We start from the raw sequence: 21,779 nt of genomic DNA, 5'->3' as shown, positions 1-21,779 counted from the left end.
CGGTTGCCTTGAAACATTTATCCCATTCCCCTTCCATATGTGCACACTATATAGCTCCGAAGGATGTTAAAGCACTTGTGTTGCTGCAGGACACAGAAAGCTATACTTACTCTTCAAGGGACATCTTCTCAAGTCCCTTCCATGGTGTCAAGACAAGTAGAACTCTTTCCCTTCCCTCTTGAAACCCACGGTCAGATGTCACAGAAGCTGGTATTCAGAAGGATTAATTCTGGTCATCATTCTTGTTATCATCCTCTGAGGGGTAGAAATACCACACTGGCCTTTCCTCACATAAGGATATGTCAACCTGTGAGCACTTGATGTTGGCTTCCTTGGCACAAGCCAGGTCAGCCTCATCGGAGGCTTTCCATTTCATCAGGAACATGGGCTGTCTCTCCACTGGAGTCAGTAGCTCCAATAATCCTCTGTGACTCAAAACCCAGGGCAAAGACTCTTGGCTTTTCTGACTTACTTCTTCTTCTTAGGTTTGACCTCCTCTCCTTTAACTTCAGAATCAGAAACAGCTTTGTGCTTGCCTCCCTCTGACTCATCTGTCTTGTGCTGTTTTCTGTGACTGCAGAAACTCAGCAATGAGGTTCTCATCTGGCTCCCCCTGTGTTTGTCATCCTCATCTGAGAAACCCTTCCACTTTAGTGGCTATCCCACTTTACCCTTTACCACACAACAGTGGAGAACTTCTTCCACCACACACTCCTCCTCCTCATTCGGCACCTCTACCACATTTTTTTCTTGTTTAAATTTTTCCCCATGGTACCTGCCAGCTTTCTGGTGATGCTGAAAGGGTGACGCTGCTCAAAGCAGCACCCAAGAGCCAGAGAAGAATCGATGCCATGCTGCTGGCTTGGTGTGGGGCTCGCTGGGGACTGGCGCCCAGGAAAGCAGCAAACCTGGTGGTTGCGATGGAGCCCTTCACTGAGGCGGTGAACCGCAGGCCCTGGACAACCACTGTCTCCTCTTCTGAGCCCCTTTCATCTATCTTTTATCCTAACAAAAACATTTTTATCTAAAATATATAATACCCATGCTCTTTCATAGCACCATAGGGTGATTATCATCAATGATGATTGTATATTTTAAAATAACTTAAGGAATATAACTGGATTACTTGTAACTCAAAGGATAAATGCTTGCGGGAATGGATACCCCATTCTCCATGATGTGCTTATTTCACATTGCATTCCTGTATCAAAACATCTCATGTACCCTATGTATATATTTCTCATGTACCCCATGTAAATATATATTCCCACTATGTACCCACAAAAATAATAAAGTATTCAAAATAAAAAATAAATAAAGTACATATTAATTTATATCACTCTTCTGTTTCAAAAATCTCCCACATATAGTCCTTTGATATCCACTATGAAACTTAAGCCACATTTCCTTACTCATTTCTCAAAACTTTCCACACTCTATAATTCACTATTCTCTAAATATTGCCATGGGATTATTTAGCTTGATGTATTTTATTATGATTTATTTTGTATATCAAAAAAATTCTCTCATCTATTAGTCATTTTCAAACAACTAGCTTAAATATGAAGACTTTTCTGCAGTTGGATTTAATCTTATGTTTTTGGAAATCACATTTTATTTGAACTTCACATCATACCTTGAAAATAATCATTTATGTAAATATTTATCTTTTTTGCTATATTGTAATCTTTCAAAAGACAGACAAGAGAGTGCTCAGTTTAGTGGAACATTTGTCCAGTATGAGTGATGGTAATGTTCTCCAGCCACATCTTTCTCTCTTGATTGAATCTCTCTCTCTATCACATTGAAAAGGACCAGGAAGACTTTTATCTCTGAACCCTCTAGACTTATGACATTAAAAAGCATGAACCTAGCTCATAGTTCTATGATTTTACCAATTCTTGATAAGCAGTCAGAGACAGTAATACAATTGACAAAGTAAATGTTACTAACAGAGTAACATTTAGTTGCATTTCACATCATCTTATTTCTTCTTTTTTGTTTTTTGTTTTTTGTTTTTTGTTGGTGGTGTGCTACTTATCTTTGTTGACTTAACCAGGAAACTCCTGCATGATAGCAAACATGTTCTTACCTCTTATTCTCTCCTGACAGATACTACTGATAATACCCAACGGAGTTCTGTAAACACAATATAATCTGACTAGGTAATTGGGGTTTTTTTTTTTTTTTTTATCCCTTTGATTCTTGTCAATATGTTACACGTAAAACTATGTTATACGGACATTTCTAGTTCTTTAAGCCACATACAAATTCAGTAAATGTTCTGCCACAATTAAATATACTAGATGCTTAGATGAGTATATTCTTATTTTATCATTTATATAATATTTTAAATTACTTTATCTGCTTTTTAAAAGCAACTGTGCTATTAACTTTTTCTTTCTTTTCACTCAGATTTCATCAACACATTGAAAATACAACACATTTGCAAATAAGCTGTGATAAATAAAAATACTTATAATGTGGCTGGAGTTTTTATTTTTAGTTTTTAATTTTTATGGGTACATTGTAGGTATAAATATTTATGGGGTACATGAGATTTTTGATACAGGCATACAATGCATAGTAATCACATCAGGATAAATAAAGAATCTTCATACTCCATTGTGTATCAAAATATCACCTCAAGCATTTATCCTTTGTTTGTGTTACAAACAATATAACTTTTTAGTTATTTTGAAATGTACAATAAATTATTAAGTATAGTCACCCTATTGTGAAATGTACAATAAATTATTAACTGTAGTCATCCTATTGTGCTATCAAATACTAGATTTTATTCATTCTATCAAGCTATTAATATATTTTGGTACCTACTAATTATCTCCACTTCACCCTCTCCCTAGCTATCCTTCCCAGCCTCTGGTAACTGTTACTCTATATCTCTGTAAATTCAATTGTTTTAATTTTTAGCTGCTGTAAATAAGAGAAAACATGCAAAGTTTGCTTTTTGTGTCTGGCTTATTTCACTTAACATAATGACCTCTAATTCCATCCATGTTTTGCAGGGTTTCATTTTTTAATGACTGAATAGTACTCCATTGTGTATATATACTACTTTTTTTTTTAATCCATTCATCTGTTGATGGACGCCTAGAATGCTTTGAAAGCTTGGCTTTTTGGAATAGTGCTGCAATAAACACGGGAATGCAGATATGTATTCAATGTACTGATTCACTTCTTTTTGGGTATATAACAAGCATTGGATTTCTGGATCATGTAACAGTTTTATTTTTATATTCCAGGAACCTCCAAACTGTTCTCCATAGTGATTGTATCAATTTACACTCCCACCAACAGTATACTATGTTTCCTTTTTCTCCACATTCTTGCCAGAATTCATTATTGCCTGTCTTTTGGATGAAAGCCATTTCAACTGGGGTGAAATTATATCTCACTGTAGTTTTAATTTGCATTTATCTGATGATCAGTGATGTTTAGCACCCTTTATGTGTCTGTTTATAATTTCTATGTCTTATTTTAAGAAATGTCTATTCAGATCTTTTGCCCATTTTTTAAACAGATTATTTGATTTTTTTCTGTAGAGTTGTTTGAGCTTCTCTTTTTCACAGTAAACATATATTTTAGTTATGAATTCCTTGTCAGAATGATAGTTTGAAAATATTTTCTCTTATTCTGTTGGTTGTCTTTTCACTTTGTTGATTGTTTCTTTTGCAGTGTGGAAGCTTTTTAACTTGCTTTGATCTCATTTGTTCATTTTTGATTTGGTTTCCTGCCTTTTGCTTTTTGCCAGTTCTTGTAGGGTACTCCTCAAGAAATCTTTGCCCAGAACAATGTCCTGGAGAGTTTCCTCAATATCTTTTTTTAGTCGTATCATAACTTGAGGTCTTATATTTAAGTCTTTAATCCATTTTGATTAGATTGTTTTTTACATGGTGAAAGGCAGAGTTTTAGTTTCATTCTTTTGCATATGAATATCCAGTTTTTCCCACACCATTTAATGAAGAGACTGTTCTTTCTTCAATGTATGTTCTTGGTATCTTTGTAAAAGATGAGTTTGTTGTAGATGTGTGGATTTGTTTCTGGGTTCTTTATTCTGTTCCATGAGTATAAGTGTCAGTTTTTATGCTAGTATCATTCATTTGTTTGTTACAGCTCTGTAGTATAACTTGAAGTTATACCGTAAATGTGATTCCTTCAGTTTTGTTCTTTTTTCTCAGAAGAGCTTTCACGATTCTGGGTCTTTTGTTGTTCCATATAAATGTTAGATTTTTTTTCTATTTTTGTGAAGACTGTCATTGGTATTTTGATAGGAATTGCATTAAACCTGTAGATTGCTTTGGATACTAAGGACATTTTTAACAATATTGATTCTTTCAATCCATGCTCGTATTTTTTTTTTTTTTTTACATTTTTGGATTTCTCATTAATTTATTTAGTCCATGTCTTATAGTTTGCATTGTAGAGACTGTTAACTTCTTTGGTTGAGTCAATTCATATACATTTTATTTTATACTTAGCTATTGTAAATTAGATTATTTTCTTGTTTTTGATTTCATATTGTTCACTGTTGGCGTAAAGAAATGCTATTGACTTTTGTATGTTGACTTGTATCCTGCAACTTTACTAAATTTTTTTTATCATTTCTAATAGTATTTTGTGAACTCATTAGATTTTTAAAAATATAAGATCATATCATCACAAACAAGGATAATTTAACATCTTCCTTTCCAATTTAGATACCCTTTATTTATTTCTTTTGTTTAATTGCTCTAGCTAGGACCTCTATTACTATGTTTAATAACAGTGGTGTGAGTGGGCATCCTTGTGTTCCAGATTTTAGAGGAGAAAGGATTTCAGTTTTTCCCCATTCTGTATCACACTAGTTATGTGGCTTTTATTATGTTGAGGTATTTTCTTTATAGACCCAAGTTTTTTTAGGGTTTTTATCATAAAGGGATGTTGAATTTTTTCAAATGCTTTTTCAGCATCAATTAAAATTACCTTAGGTTTTCATTTATATTTTATTGGTATGGTGTATCATATTGATTGATTTTCATACATTGAACCATACTTGCATCCCTGGGGATAATCTCACTTGGGGGTTCTCTTGTAGGTGACCTGCACCTTAAAGTTGCCTTTAAGATTTTTTTCTTTTGCATTTATCTTAGAGATATGATGGCTGTGGGTCTAGGGATGGTCATCTTGCATGGTATCTCACAGTGGTTCTCTGAATTTCATGAGTTTGAATGTTGTCCTCTTCAGTGAGGGGGAAATTTTCTTGGACAATATCCTCAAATATGTTTTCCAAGTTGTTTGCTCTCCCTTCCTCTCTGCAGTAATACTAGTGAGTTGTACATTTTGTTTCTTTCTATAATCCTATTATTTTCAAAAGTTTTTTTTCATTCTTCTTTCTACTTTTTTTGTCTGATGTGTGATTTGGAGAACTGTTCTTTGCCCTAAGATCCTTTTCTCATCTTGATGTATTCTCATGTTAATTCTTGATTCTTCTATAAAATTCTTGTAATCAGTTTTTCAGCTGTATCAGATAAGTTTGATTCTTTCTTAAAATGGCTATTTTGTCTTTCAGCTCCTGTATCATTTTATTGGATTCTTTACATTTCTTGCATTAGGTTTCAACTTTCTCCTGAATCTCAATTATCTTTGTTGTCTTCCAGATTTGGAATTATATGTTTGTCATTGGAGTCATTTCAGCCTGGTTAAGAAATATTCCTGGTAAGCTAGTGCAGTCATTGGGAAGAAGACACTCTGGCTTTTTGAGTTGCCAGAGTTATTGCACTGGTTCTTTGTCATCTGTGTGAGCTGATATCCCTTTTATTTTTAAGTTTCTGTCCTTTGATGTGGCTTTTTGTTTTTTATATTATTTGATGCCCTTTAGGATTTAACTGTGGTATAAGTTGGGAACAGTCAATGGGCTCCATTACTGGATGATTTTAGGGGGTAAAGACTCAGCTCAACACTCCTGGGCTGTGTGTTCTCAGCCTGGCAGTGGAGCCAGGCCCATCTTTGTTCTCTGGACCCTCTAAGTTAAGCACCTGCTGCACTGCAGGGTCTGAGGTGTTCCTGGTCACTGGCAGCAACACTCAGATGGTAGGTGCCAGCAAAAGCACTTTGTTGAGACAGTGGAAGCAGGGTATACTGTCATGTGTGCATGTACCAGTGGGGGTGGGGCAGTGGAAGCAAGATCCATGCAAGCATGTGTTCCAGCAAAGCAGAGGGTGAGTGGTGGGTAAGTGTATTCCAGCAAAGCAGTGGTGAGAGGCTTCGGTTGAGCGTATTGGCAGGAACCTGTGGGCAGGTGCATGATGGTGGGGACTTGTCTGCAGAAGCTATCTGATGGTTTTGTTTGCTGGCAAAGGAACTATTGTGGTGGCCACTGTGAAATATGCTGGCTGGGCATCTGAAGCCATGCTGCAAGTGGCCATGACCAGGCAGGGATCCCAGTAGAGGAAAGCAGACACAGGGGTGCTCACATAGACTGGCCCCATCCCCTGTGCAAGACAACTGTGCCCTTTCTAGGTCTGACAGTCAACCAAAGACCAAAGCCATCTAGAGGAACATAGCAAGCCTTGGGTGATAGGTGTTCCTGGCTGTGCTCCACTGCAGCTCTTCCCATGAGTTTCACTCAGGCTGGAGGTCTATCCTTGCCACCTTTCCAAGCAGCTCTTGCCTCCAGCTCAGATGTTTGTGGTGATCATGGGGTATCCTGCAGCTTGGGTTTCAAAAGTCTGTGGAGACTGTGGGCCAATGCTCTCCTATTTAACTCACTCCCCCTCCAGGGGCTCCTGGGAGGCCAGGAATCAGTCCTGGTGCTAGGAAGTACCTTGCAGGGTTCTCAGCTTCCTCTCCAGTCAGTCCATGGTCTGTATCCTCCCTCTGTCTACTCTCAATGCCTTCTCTTTGAAGATCTGATTGCAGTGTCCCAGTCTTCTTGATGATATGGTCTCTCAGTGGGAGATGCTCATCCTGGCTGCATCTACTTGGCCATCTTGGCTCTTCTCACCAGACTTGTTTTAATGCCACAAAATTGCTCACAGTTTCCTTATTGATTCCATTCTTTCTTTGTCCCTCCAGGCCATTCTTTCTCTTCTACATGCTGCTTCATATACTGGGAAGCTAAACTGATCTATTTACAAAATTTGGTATTAGTCTGCTCAAGAATTTAGTATTTTCCAGGTTTATTCTTAGAAGGTTGTAGTTTCCACAGTTTTTTAATTTCCCCTAGATTTTTATTTTGTATGTATAGAAGTATTCATAATGATCTGTGAGGATCTTTTGTATGTCTGTGGGATCTACAGTAATGTGACCGTTGTCATTTCTGATTGTGCTTATTTAAAAACCTTTATTTTAAAATAATTACTATGGACTTTAGTTAATAATAATATTTAAATACTGGCTCATCAGTTGTATCAAATATATAACAACAATAAAACATATTTAAAAATAAGGGAAACTATGGGCTGGAGGAAATGAGTTATGTACTAACTCTCAGTACTTTCTGCTCAATTGTTCTGTAAATATAAAATTAATTTTATTACAATGTGATCAGAATGTTGTTTGCAATGTTTCTATTCACTTATGTTGTCTTTGTGATCTAATATAAGTTCACTGTTCCAGATGTTTTGCACTCACATGAGAAGTTGCATTTTTCATTATTAGGGCATAAAGTTAGAAATACATAATCATAACTGTTACACCATTTTTTTGTTATATCTTTTCATGTCTATTTAGCCTGCCTCATAGCAAGAGTGATGTGTTAAAGTTTTCTGTTTTTAATATGGTTATTGCTAGTTTTCAGGAATCTCCTTCAGTTTTTGTTTTATAAAAGTAGCTAGTATGTTATTTGGGGCAGATATATTCATAATTGTTCTATCTTTTTTTTTTTTTTTGGGGGACGGAGTCTTGCTCTGTCACCCAGGCTGGAGTGCAGTGGCGTGATCTCGGCTCACTGCAGGCTCCGCCTCCTGAGTTCACGCCATTCTCCTGCCCCAGCCTCCCGAGTAGCTGGGACTACAGGCGCCCGCCACCACGCCCGGCTAATTTTTTGTATTTTTTTAGTAGAGACGGGGTTTCATCGTGTTAGCCAGGATGGTCTCCATCTTCTGACCTCATGATCCACCCGCCTCGGCCTCCTAAAGTGCTGGGATTACAGGCATGAGCCACCGCGCCCGGCCAATTGTTCTATCTTTATTTTAATTCATAGGCTTAAGTTTTACCTTATAGTCTCAGGAAAATAAGAAAGAATTGCAAGATATTTTAAAATTTAGCCCCAGAGTTCACATAGTACTACTTGTACTACTTTGGTCATACCCTTTTGTTCAAGGCAGCCACAAATACACCTACATTCAATGAGATGGGCATAGATATCACCACTTGATTGAGGGATTTTTAATATCATATTGTAAGTAAAGCACTTGAGAGAGATTATGTGGTAGGTAAAATCGTTGGAAAATTCTATCTGCAAAAAAAAAGGCATACAAAAAAGTGGGAAACACAGATATACACACATATATAGGTATAGATATACATACATACAGTATAGAAACAAAGAAATCAACAGAACAACTCAGAGATGACCCAGATCTTTGAACTATCAAATAGTGGCTGTAAAAAACTCATGTAAAAAACTAATGTTAACGTATGTTTAACATTTTTGAAAGCAAAGGTTGGCAGCATACATGAACACCTGAGGAATCTCAGCAGGGAAATGGAAATCATAAAAGTCTAAAAATACACAAAACACCATTTATTGCCTACCTATCAGATATGTGAAATGTTTAATACATGAAACCTAAAATAATAATATATTCTCTCAGTACATCTGTGATGATACTGGCACTCATACACTTGTGGTGAAGAGGTGCACTCATAGAACTAATATGGAAGTGAATTTGCATGTCTAACAAAACTCCCAATTGATCCAGCAATCTCCACTTCTAGGAATTTATCCTGAGAATAAATTTCAATATGATAAAAGCGCACATGGTCAAGTGTATTTTTTGCAGCACAGTTTGTAATCAGAAAAATGGGAAACAACATATGTTCATATGTGGGGAGGGTGAATAGACTATATATAATATATTATTCAATAGTCAACTAAGTAAAAATAATGATAAATAGTTCCATGAACTGATATCTAATTTTCAGAGTATATCTTGATAATTTGCTGTGACAAAAAGCAAATTAAGAAAGACTGTGAACTAACACAATAGAAAGAAGAAGCAAGATGACATTAATAGAAACAAATAAGAATGGTTATCTATGGGGGTGGATGGGTATGAGACACAAGCACAGAGGCATGGAAACATAGTAAATAAATTGGGGGTTACATTTCTTTCAGAATACTTACTTTTTAAACAGTGCTGATTTTTAGATCTAGGTTAATATTTTATATACTTACCAAATAAGTCAATTATAATAAATAAATAAATGAGGGTGAAATTTTAAGTACAGGAAAAAAATTACTCATTTTTAAAAATAAGATGGTCTCGGAGGGGCGCGGTGGCTCACACCTGTATTCCTAGCACTTTGGGAGGCTGAGGTGGGCGGGAAACGAGGTCCGGAGATCGAGATCATCCTGGCCAAAATGATGAAACCCGGTCTCTACTAAAAATACAAAAATTAGCTGGGTGTGGTGGTGTGCGCCTGTAATCCCAGCTACTCCAGAGGCTGAGGCAGGAGAATCACTTGAACCCGGGAGGCGGAGATTACAGTGATCTGAGATCGTGCCGCTGCGCTCCAGCCTGGCCACAGAGCGAGACTCCGTCTCAAAAAATAAATAAATAAATAAATAAATAAATAAAATAAAATAAAATAAAATAAAATAAAAAGATGCTTTCTCTCTTTTCTTATGTCACTCTTTCTCTGTTCTTCTCTCTCAAAACTTTGTTTGAAACAGTAACACAATGGACAGTTTCTATATAATCTTTATCTTTTAAATTTTCTGACCAGCCATGGAGAAATATTATACACAAGTAGAATAAGTACTAAATTCTGATTTGGAAGCTTTAAGTTCAGACTTAAGAAAGTCATAATATTTACGATCTTCAGAGTCTATATTTATATACAAAAAATACTAATTCTTATTTCTGGAAAATATGATTGAAAAATTTGTAAGATAACACATTTAAAAATAATCCTTGAGGGAGTAAGGTTCTGAATAATCAACTCAATTTGTTTTCTGGCTGTCTTTGTCAGAATTATTGAATAATTTATTATATAATCATGCTTATTAATTCAGCAAACTAAAATCAAACAGCAAAGGATTGTTGACTTTTTATTTTTCTCAATAATTCTATTTAGCTAATTTTAGGCTAATTGGCTCAGTAGTCTTGAAAAAGTTTCTCAAAGAGCATGGACCACAAGTGGTTTGGAATCTTGGATTCCTGATTTTAGTCAGGTACGAAATTCCTACCTATGCTATATTCTTATCATGTAGCATAGTACATTTTTCTTAAATTTCTTAGGCTTCTTGATTTCTTAAGCAGTCTTAAATTTCTTAAGCTTCATGTACTATGATATTAACAAAACAAGAGTGCCTACTTAGCAGGGTAACATAACAGTAATTGATTAACCATAGGCACTCAGTGAATTTTAACAATTTATTATTGAATAAACTAAGACATAGATTATTATTTTATAATGATTTAAATCAATATATTTTAAAACAGAAAAAGGTAGGTCTGTTAAATATAAAAACAAGATATTCAAAAGAAATGTAAAATAAATCAACCTACTATATTATATCAAGAAAAACGGGAGAAAAAACAAATTCATAAACAGGAAATAATAATAGAGAAATAACTAGTCAGAGAGCTATTTCAAAGAATCAGGAATGCTTTGCATATAGTTCTGAAAACATGTATTTAATGTGTGATTTTTTTTAAAGATAAATGTACATGCCAAGAACTGATTTTATTAGCATGGAAATCTAAACAGAAAATTACCATAAGAGAAATAGATTAAGCTGTCAAAATGCAATACTTCATTTCCTTTAGAAAGAAAGCACTTGAATAAACAGTTTCATGTGATAATAGTACAATGCATTTAAGTAAGGAATAATTCTAGTGTCCTTTTCACTGTTTCTGAGAAAAAAGAAAAATTGTGAATTATTTCTATAAACTTAATCTGGCTTATTTTTTTTTAATCTTTAGAAAGTTTTATTGAAATTTTTTTCATTGTTTCTTCCTATATTTTAAATTTGGATACTTAAATCCTTTATAACAATTATTTCTCATTTCTTAATACAATTGTATCGGGTAATGCATTTTCCTCCCCACTTATTTGGCTATATCCTTAAAAAATATATTGATACATAATAATTGTATACATTTCTGGGATACATGTGATATGTTGATACATGCATGCAAAGTATAAGGATCAAATCAGGGTATTTAGAATATTCATAGTCTCAAACATTTATTTTTTGTGTGTTTTGGAAAAATTTCAGACCTTCTCTCCCACTGATTTTGAAATATACAATGAATTATTGAACACAAAACTTATTTTTTCTATTTAACTGTGTATTTGCACCCATTAACCAATCCCTCTACTCTCCCCTCACTCAATCTCTGGTGAAGATTATTGTATTTTCTACCTCCTTGAGATCACCTTTTTAACTTCTCACCTATGAATAAGAACATGTGAAACATAATGACTTCCAGTTTCATCCATGTTGCTGTAAATAACAGAATTTCATTCTATTTTACAATTGAATGGTCTTCTATTATGTGTGTATTTATACCACATTTTCTTTATCCATTCACCCACTGATAGGAAGTTAGGTTGATTCTATATCTCGGCTATTGTGAGTAGTGCTGCAAGAAATATGGGGATACGGGTAATACTAATTTCCTTTCTTTTGGATAAATAGCCAGTAGTTGGATTGCTGGATTGTATGGTAGTTTTAATTTCAATATTTTGAGAAAACTCCATACTGTTTTCCACAATATTCTCTCCAACAGTGTATAAGAGTTCCCTTTTTTCTGCATCCTCACTATTATTTGTTACTTTTCGTCTTTTTCACAATAGCCATTCTCACTAGGGTAAAATGATAACTCATCGTAGTTTTGATTTACATTTTCCTGATGGTTACTGATGTTGATTTTTTCTAATAAACCTACTGGCCATTTGTATTTCTTCTATTGAGAAATGTCTACTTAAATTCTTTGCGTTTTATTGGGATTATTCATTTTGTTTTGTTGTTTTTGTTTTTACTGTTGAGTTGAGTCCTTTGTATATTTTAGATATTATTTCATCATCGGATGAATAGTTTGCAAATGTTTTATTCCATTCTGCAGGTTGTCCTTCTTTCTGTTGAATATTTTCTTTGCTGTGCAGAAGCTTTGTAGTTTAATCTAGCTGTATTTGCATTTGTCTGTTGTTGTTTTTGTGGTCTGTGCTTTTAATGTCTTAACCATAAAACCTTTGCCTAGATAAATGTCCTGAAACGTTCCCACTATTCCTTCTGGCAGTTATAGTTTGGGGTCTTACATTTATATTTTTATTCCTAACAAATAACATCTTGCTTTTAGTGATTTTTCGGACATGTCTTCTTTAAATAGGAGTTAATTGGTTTTGTGTCTATTTTTTTGAATAGTTTGAAATTTGAAAGAGTGGCTATAAATGTATTCCAATTTAAATGTTATTCTGATTCATTTCAAAATTATATGGATTGCTAATTTAACATAGCTTATTCTATGGTATGCTATTTTTAAGATTATGCTATTGCCATATAGAAGATATTCAGATTTCTGGCATATAATAGCAATTTTTTGAAACACTATATACATGATTTAATTTATTATGATGAAGTGTGCACATTTCTCCTTGTCTTTATATTGAAAATATTGTCATGGAAACTTGGAATTCATTTTTATTAAAATCATATGCTAATATCCATGTGCTCTCTTCCATTAGAGATTTAAAAGAAATTATTTCCAGCTTCATCCATGTCCCTACAAAGGACATGAACTCATCATGTTTTATGGAAACCATCATTCTCAGCAAACTATCGCAAGGACAAAAAACCAAACACCGCACGTTCTCACTCATAGGTGGGAATTGAACAATGAGAACACATGGACACAGGAAGGGGAACATCACACACCAGGGCCTGTTGTGGGGTGGGCGGACGGGGGAGGGATAGCATTAGGAGATATACCTAATGTTAAATGACGAGTTAATGGGTGCAGCACACCAGCATGGCGCATGTATACATATGTAACTAACCTGCACGTTGTGCACATGTGCTCTAAAACTTAAAGTATAATTTAAAAAAAGAGAAATTATTTAAATTCAATTTCAAAATATTAATGAATAGTTTGAAACTCTGCAATATTTGGGGTAGTGAAGAACAAAATATGCCTATGTTTAATAATACATGCAATTTGTGAATGCCCTTTCTATAAGTTCTATATGTAGACATAAGACATATATCACAAATCTCTGGATTTTTCTTTTCTTATGCACCTATTTTAATGAAGCAAAACTGAAATACCATGCAAAAATATTTGGCCTATGCAAAAAATATTACAATGTTTAAACGCAAGAGATAAAAACAGATTTTTTAGCTGAAAGGCAGGCTGGCTCAATATGATCTGATTCCTTTGACAGTTTGTTTTAAGAAAAAGGAAACAATCCCAGTACTTGGTAACTACTGAAAGGAAATGGAATTGTATGAAAAAGACACATGCACATGTATATTTGTAGCAGAACAATTCACAATTCAAAAGATATGGAACCAACCTAAGTGCTCATCAGCCAACTAGTGGTTAAAGAAAATGTGGTATATATACACTATTGAATACTACTCAGCCATAGAAAGAAATGAAATAATGTCTTTTACATCATCTTGGATGGAGCTGGAGGTCATTATTCTAAGTGAAATAACTCAGTAATGGAAAACCAAATATTGCATTGTTCTCACTTAAAAGTGAGAACTTAGCGATGAATATACAAAGGCATAAGAATTACGTAATGGACTTTGGGGGTGAGGGATAAACGACTACATACCGGGTACAGTGCACACTGCTCAGATGACAGGTGCACTAAAATCTCAGAAATCACCACTAAAGAACTTACCTATGTAACCCCAAACCACCTGTACCACAAAAACAATTGATATAAAAATAAAAATTTAAAAAAGAAGCATCAATTTGTATTCGATTGACCTAAATAATCTAGGTGAGTAGAAGGGTCTAATAGTAACAAAACTTTAGACCAGGCTTAGATAAAGCAGAGTAGAAGACAATTATTTTTCCTGGTAAAATTAAAATCATGATACCAAGAACTTGGGCACATGTTACATTTTTAGATTTTACTTTAGTTTTAAATTGATATTATGTGGATAAACAATATTGGTGAAACAAAATCCTGCTTTATAAGTGTGAGGGAGCACACTTTGATGAGCTTTCGTAGATTTTATTAGATAAAATGATAATCAGAAGCTTATAGAACCGAGAGGACTTGAAAGAAAAAATAAGAAAATATATTACATATATAAGCAGCAGTGTATTCCAGAGTACACACACTAATGAAGTTGGATAAGCAATATGATTTTCATCAAACAGCAGTAGTTACTCTTTGATTAATTCTATCAAATTATGCTATTATGATTTGTTGAGGTTGATAATATTTACATTCCAATGGAGATGCTTTTAATAATTTATTCTTTCTTTGTGATAAAATATAATTCAAAATTTTAAGCTAGTAGAAGAAAACTGACTTGTTGAACATGGGCTATGGAAATCTTTGCTCCTCTCACTTTAGCTACCTATTCTACTTTTTGATTTCTGTTTTATCTTTATAAGAGACCTCAAAGCTTCTGGGTATATCAGAGACAGATTTTAATTTGAATCTTTGACGCTTATTGTCATGATGGAGGCTAGGCACAGTAACTCATGCCTGTAATCCTAGCACTTTGAAATATTAAGGCAGGAGGATTGCTTGAGTCCAGGAGTTTGAAACCAGCCTGGGCAAATAGTCAGATTTTGTTTGTTTAAAAAAAAAAAAAAAAAGTGTGATGCTGGAGAAATACCTCTGACTCTCAATTTTCTCATTAGTAAAATTTAGATTAAAAATCCATCCAGTGGGATATGGATATTAGGTAAATTTTGGTGGCTTGTTTTATCTCTCTTTTTTTTCAGATTCTGTCCATTCTGTCCATATTATTTTTATGAAAATTGATTATCCTCAAAAGATACCACTCAAAAAAAAAGCTCACCATTTGGTATCTCCCTTCAATATATTCATAATGTATATTATAGTCAATCTCACATAGTGTCATTTCTTTTTCAAGGTTATTGGTGAAAATTACACCTTTCTATTGCATGTAATGAATTAACTTCTTTCCATGCACCTAGAATCATACTGGTTATATAATTGCCTTACAAGAATTGAATAAAGCAATCTTTTGATCATTTTTTAAATGTTTGATTAGAAGAGAAACATCAGTCAAGACCAACATTAGAATGTGTGTTTATTTTGCTAATTTTAGCATTTTCCTAAATTCCTGTAAGATGCATCTAGAGTCATCACCGGGCTAGAAATAATCTCTCTGAACTCTGCTATAATTGTGTTATTTCAATTTAACTGCTCAGGTTGGTGAGGCAGAATGTGTAATTGTCAACAAAATAATTAGATTTCTTACTTTAGAGAAAATAAAAATAGTTTGAAATGCGTATTTTACAAAAAATGCTTGCAAATTTTCTTCAGTTTGATCCTGTGTATTCCATGAAACTTACAGTGAAATGTTAAAGAACTTACCCAAGTAACCCCAAACTAAATTTTTTGACATAGATATCTTAACCCAACTCACCTGCACCAATTTAGTTCAAAAAACTCAAAATTCATTTTCTAGAAATTAGTTATATAAATTATGGTATTTTCCAACAGTACAATACTATTTAAAATTTGAAAAATGAGGCAGATCTGCAAGTACTGATGTGGAACAATTTTCGTGTTGTACTAAAGAAAAGGTAGAGATGAGTATTTTCAATTGCTACATCCTGTAATCAAACAAGCAGAACAGAAACTGGTAACTTGTGATTGTGGTCTTGGGGAGCACATTTAGAGATGCATATCTTTTTATCATAACATTTTTGGCCATTTGATTTTTTTTTACTATGCGCATCTGTTAATTCCTAAAAATAAAATAGATAGTAAGAAATTAAACATGAAAAATAGTATTTATTGGCATGAATCCTCAATCTAAAGCATAATAATTTAATTTCTTTTTTATTAAATAGATTTATAATCTAACAATTCCACTTCTAAGTATAGATACAAAGGAAATAAAATCAATATGTCGAGAAGACATCTGCTCTCCCATTTTCATTTCAATGTTATTCATAATAGGCAAGATACAAAACTAACTTTTGTCTATTGATGGATGAATGGATTTTAAAAATGTGGTACATGAACAATGGAATACTATTCAGCTTTAAAAAAAAAGGAAATCCTGTCATTTGAGACAACGCAATGAACCTGGAGAACTTTAGGCTAGGCAAAGTCAAATACTGCATGATCTTGCTTATTTCTGAATTGAACTTATAAAAGCAGAGAGAAGGATGGTAGTTGCTGGAGCTGTAAGGAGTGGGGGAAGTGGTGAGATGTTGATCAAAGAGCACTAAGTTTCAGATAGACAGGAGGAGTAAGTTCTGGAGATCAACTGTACAGCATGGTGACTTTAATTAATGATGTGCATATAAAATTGCTAAAAGAGTGTATTTTACATGATCTCACTACAAAAAATAAGTATGTGAGTTGATAAATATGTTAATTAGCTTCATTTAATCATTTCATGACGTATACATATCGTAAAACATGTTGTACACCATAAATATATACAATTTTCATTTCTCAATTATACCTTTATAAAATGGGATTAAAATAAAAATAAGTAAAAAATGTAAACACATATAAAAGATGTTTCTAAGATGCTAAAAATAAATTAAAATTTTTTACATACTTTACTACTGCTTTTAGAGTATAGTCAAAATTCTGGATAAAAATTAGCACATGTGGAAAGAAAGTTATATTTACTTGTTAAGATATCTATGTCATTTAAATTTTTCTCTAGTTATAAAATAGTAAGAATAAAACACACCAAGGAATTAAAAAAGAAAATGACCTTCAATATGTTTATACAAGCAATTCAACAAGCTACAAACAGAAATACCTAACGTAAATGATGAGTTGATGGGTGCAGGAAACCAACATGGCACATGTGTACATATGTAACAAACCTGCACATTGTGCCCATGTACCCTAGAACTTAAAATGTAATAAAACAAAAAAAGAAAAGAAGACAATAGAAATCCATGATTCTACCATTGAAGGAAACCACATTTTGATACATTTCTTTCTAGTCATTTTCTGAGCATAGTTCTGTTTACATTATTAAAATCACACTGTATGTAAAAAATTTTTAAGATAACTTTTCATAATATTTAAGCCTAGAAATAATGTATTCTTAAAAAATAAGTGATTATTATAGAGTCATAATCTGTGAATTGTAAGTTCAATGAAGAATGTTAATGAGTAATTACCAAGGTCCTTAACTTTTAATCACATAATTTTCCAGTTGGGACAACCTGCTGTCACCACCAGTAGAGTTTAGACATCCTTTTGCAGCATAGCAGATATTTAAGTGGGTTTAATTAAATTAATAGCAACCAGCATACTTTTATTTAATGCATTGTACAATTTTTGAATACTAAATTATCCACAGTTTGTGAAATTAACTTCTAAATGAATTTTAAGCCAGGAAAAAAAAGTTTTAAAGTTTCACTTATAAACTCCAAAGAGCAAAAGACTCCTTAGATCACTATCACTTTGACTCTAAAATGTAATCTTTAAAAAAAAAACCAAAACTACTTAAGTATCACAAGGTATACTAACAACAAAGCTATAAATTCCTTGAAAGAGATAATTTTTTTAAAAAACCATTCTGCTAGCTCTAATACAAGTGTCCCTTTTTACTTAAGAAACAACATTACACCAAGTGCAGTGGTTCACGCCTGTAATCCCAGCACTTTGGGAGGCCGAGGTGGGAGTATCATGAGGTCAGGAGTTCGAGGCCAGCCTGACCAAAATGGTGAAATCTCGTCTCTACTAAAAATACAAAAATTAGCTGGACATGGTGGCACACGCCTGTAATCTCAGATACTCAGGAGGCTGAGGCAGGAGAATTGCTTGAACCCAGGAGGCAGAAGTTGCAGTGAGCCAACATCACGCCACTGCACACTCCAACCTGGGCGACAAAGTGAGACTCCATCTCAAAAAAAAAAAAAAAAAAAAAAAAAAAAGAAGCAACATTATATAAGGAACTTTATTTCTACAAAATCATTTTTCCATCACACTTAGAATTTTAGTCATACAATTCATTCTAGTTTTGTAAATGTACCATCTGACATTTATTTTATTCCAAAGTGCTATTATATGATTTAATATTTTTAACTTATCAATTCCTGACTTTTTGTCCTTTTATAGCCTATTTTCTGCCTTTTAGTGTTACTTTCTGTTTTTGATTCCTTCCTTCCCTATCACCACCATATATCGTCTTTCATTCTATGTCTCTAGAAAATGTCCTCACATGACTTCTTCCTGTCTGGTCCCTAACTCAGCTATGATCACCTGACCTTGACATATTCTTTGTTTATTAATGCAATAAACACAATCTGTATTGTACTCTTCATTTATAATTTGCTTTCTCTAGCAAACTTTCCTGAGAGCAAAACTACCCAATTGGTCACACTTTTCTCTGACACCCTAAAGTGCAATATATATCAAAATTGCTTTGTGGGATAAGTCAGTCACCTACTTTTACAGATATAACACTTCCTCAAGTGAAAAAAAAACCACTTCGGAGAAAACAATATAACCTTTATTTTATCTCTAGAAATGCAAATAAAACAGTCAAAGTTCTTCAATCAGATGAACCCATAGAATTTCCAGGTGAGTTAAAACGAAATAATTCTTCAGACAAAACTTTGTCATGTGATAGAAAAAACCAACAACAGCAACAAGCTCTACTGGTTCAGTTCCAGTTTCTGAGGTCGCATCCATGACTATGACTTTTTACATGTGTTTAGAAATTGCTGCATCCTCGCTTCATTTTTCTCCATTCCTTCAGTTTGATTTTTCTGCAGCTACAGACATTGTAACTGAAGTACCTGCATCTTCATCTTACTCTTTCCTGAATATATGCTTGTTTTTACTTCTTGTGATAAATACCAGTAATAATGACTTGCTTTCCCTTAACTCTGTAGCAAGAGAGATCTGTGGAAATTCAGATGGGTCCTCACTGGATTCAAGCAGTGAGAGAGGCCAGGCATGGTGGCTCATTCCTGTAATGCCAGGAGGAGTTGTAATCCCACCTCGCTCCTGTAATCCCAGCAGGAGTTTAGAAGACATAAGGTCTCGCTATATTGTCCAGGGAGGTCTCGCTGTGTCGTCCAGGCTGGTCTCTAATTCGGCCTCCTGAGCCTGGAAGATCGCTTGAGCCCAGAGATAGAGACCAGCCTGGGCCACATAGCAAGACCCCATCTCCAGTAAACAGAAACAAACAAACAAACACCGAAAAACATAGTTGGGCATAGTGGAGCATGCCTGTAGTTGCAGCTACTTGAGAGATTGAGGCAGAAGAATAACTTGAGCCCAGGAATTTGAGGAAGCAGAAAGCTCTGATTAAGCAACAGAATGAGACCCTCTTACAGAAAAAAAAAATATAAAAGAGGTTAGGGATAGATTGAGGAGAAAGAGAGTAGAGCTTAAATGGAGTCTAAAATTGTGCTAGAAATTGTGTCAGTTTCAATAGAAAAATAATGAAGCTGATTTGTTTTGCATTTTATTTATATTATATATGTGTTTGTGTATATATGTGATTTTCCAATTGATATTTTTCAAAATGAACTCACAGGTGCTGCTGTCTCAAATTCTTAAATGTTTTCTAATATTTGTCCACTGCCTTTAAAAAGGAACAAAAATTTGGGGTGTTTAATATGCTTAGTTCACACTTCACTTCATTGATAATTTTGCCTACCTCGCTATACTTTGTTGTGATTTTTAATGTTGATTTTAATGTTTAATGTCCATGTGGAGAAGTAACTTGTTTCTGTCTTTTACTGACTCTAAACAGTTTGTTTCCTTATTTCTGGATGGCTAAAAATGAACTTTTATTAAAATTCAATCATAAGCAAGTGGCTTAGTATACATTATTCTGGAATCATTTTATCTGGAATATATGGGCCCTTTGAAACTATTTCCAAAGTTTTAAAAATTATATTTTAACGCACTTTCCAATTTGCTGGTTTCTTTCACAGGAATAAATGTTTTCCATATTTTGGAAGGTCTTTATTCTATTACATACCTATTATTGTCTTCCTAAATGCTTTAAACTTTTTCTTTTTTTTCACACACTATAATCTTCTCAACCTTTTCTTCTACTTCAATAAGTTCAATGTTCCTTTTCTGATTTTTAATTTAATTTTTTAGTATCTCTAATAATGCTTTATTTGTCTTCATTTTATTTTCTTAACTTAGTAGTATACGTCTTTATGTTTTCTTGTTATATTTTCAGCTTCTCTTTGTGTCATAGCTGTATTGAACTCATCTTTTTATTAATTTATATTTTCAAGTTTTTTCACGTTTTCTTCTGTTTCTTGGCCTATATGTTGTACTAGCCAGGTTTTTCTTCTTTTTAATAATTAATTTTATAAATTAATTAATGATGAATACATAAGTAAACAAATAGAATACATAGATATGATGGGAATTAGGAAAAATAGCTAACTGGCAAGGTATATATATCTTGGCAATCAGGTCAGGAGAATGAATGTTGAGTTCAAGAATTTTGTACTTGCTTATTTATTTCTTTGGTTATCACTTTTTTAATGGTGACAAACCTTACATCATGTCTTATAAAGCTGCTTTAACAAAATTGGCATCTCCTCATAAACTCTTAATATGTAGACACTGAATTGACATGCTCTAAGACAGAACTCATCAGGTCACTGGAACAATGACTAGATAGAGTACATATAACAACTATTTCAGGTGTGCTCATAATCTGCATGATTTTTATTGCATAAACTGAAGGAATTGGCTGAAACTACATTTTGTAACTGTTCTGTTACATTCCTTTCAGGATTTGGAATAGATGAAATAAATGAATGTCTAATACATGTCTTGACCTGCCAGAACTATTTTATACAGCACTCTGAACAAAATCCCTTTCGTAATATTAACATATATCGAAAAATCCTTCTCACAATGAAAAAGCAAACCCATTATCTTATTCCAGCATAACTTATAAAATAACTATTTAAGTAATAAATATTTTCCTTTGAAGCTTTTTTAAAAAAATAAACTTTATTTTTTAAGAGAAGTTTCAGGTTCATGAACAAATTGAGAGGGATATACAGAGATTTCCCTTATTCCCTCTTCCCCCCATATATGCATGGCTTCTCCTATTATAAACATGTCCCACTATAGCGGTACATTGGTTACAACTGATGATCCTACATTGACACATCACTATCACCCAAAGTCCACAGTTTATATGAGTTCATTTTTGGTGTTGTAAATTCTGTGTGTTTGGACAAATGTATAATGACATGAATCTACCAGTATAATATCATATAGAGTAATTTCACTGCCCAAAACATACTTTCTGCTCTATTTATGTATACCTCTTTGACCCTAACCCCTGACAACCACTGATATTGTCTCCATGGTTTTGTCTTTTTAAGAATGTCATATACTTGGAATTAAAC

The 21,779-nt window shown here is 33.7% G+C and overlaps 1 pseudogene; it reads right to left on the bottom strand.

Moving 5' to 3' along the window:
• Positions 1-223: 223 nt before the first annotated feature.
• LOC129032951 (chromobox protein homolog 1-like) lies at positions 224-6,307 on the bottom strand (annotated as a pseudogene).
• Positions 6,308-21,779: the final 15,472 nt, after the last annotated feature.

This window comes from Pongo pygmaeus, chromosome 2 (genome assembly GCF_028885625.2).
Source record: "Pongo pygmaeus isolate AG05252 chromosome 2, NHGRI_mPonPyg2-v2.0_pri, whole genome shotgun sequence".
NCBI lineage: Eukaryota > Metazoa > Chordata > Mammalia > Primates > Hominidae > Pongo > Pongo pygmaeus.
Note: the sequence above shows the minus strand (reverse complement) of the source record. Positions and strands in the feature narration are given on the sequence as shown.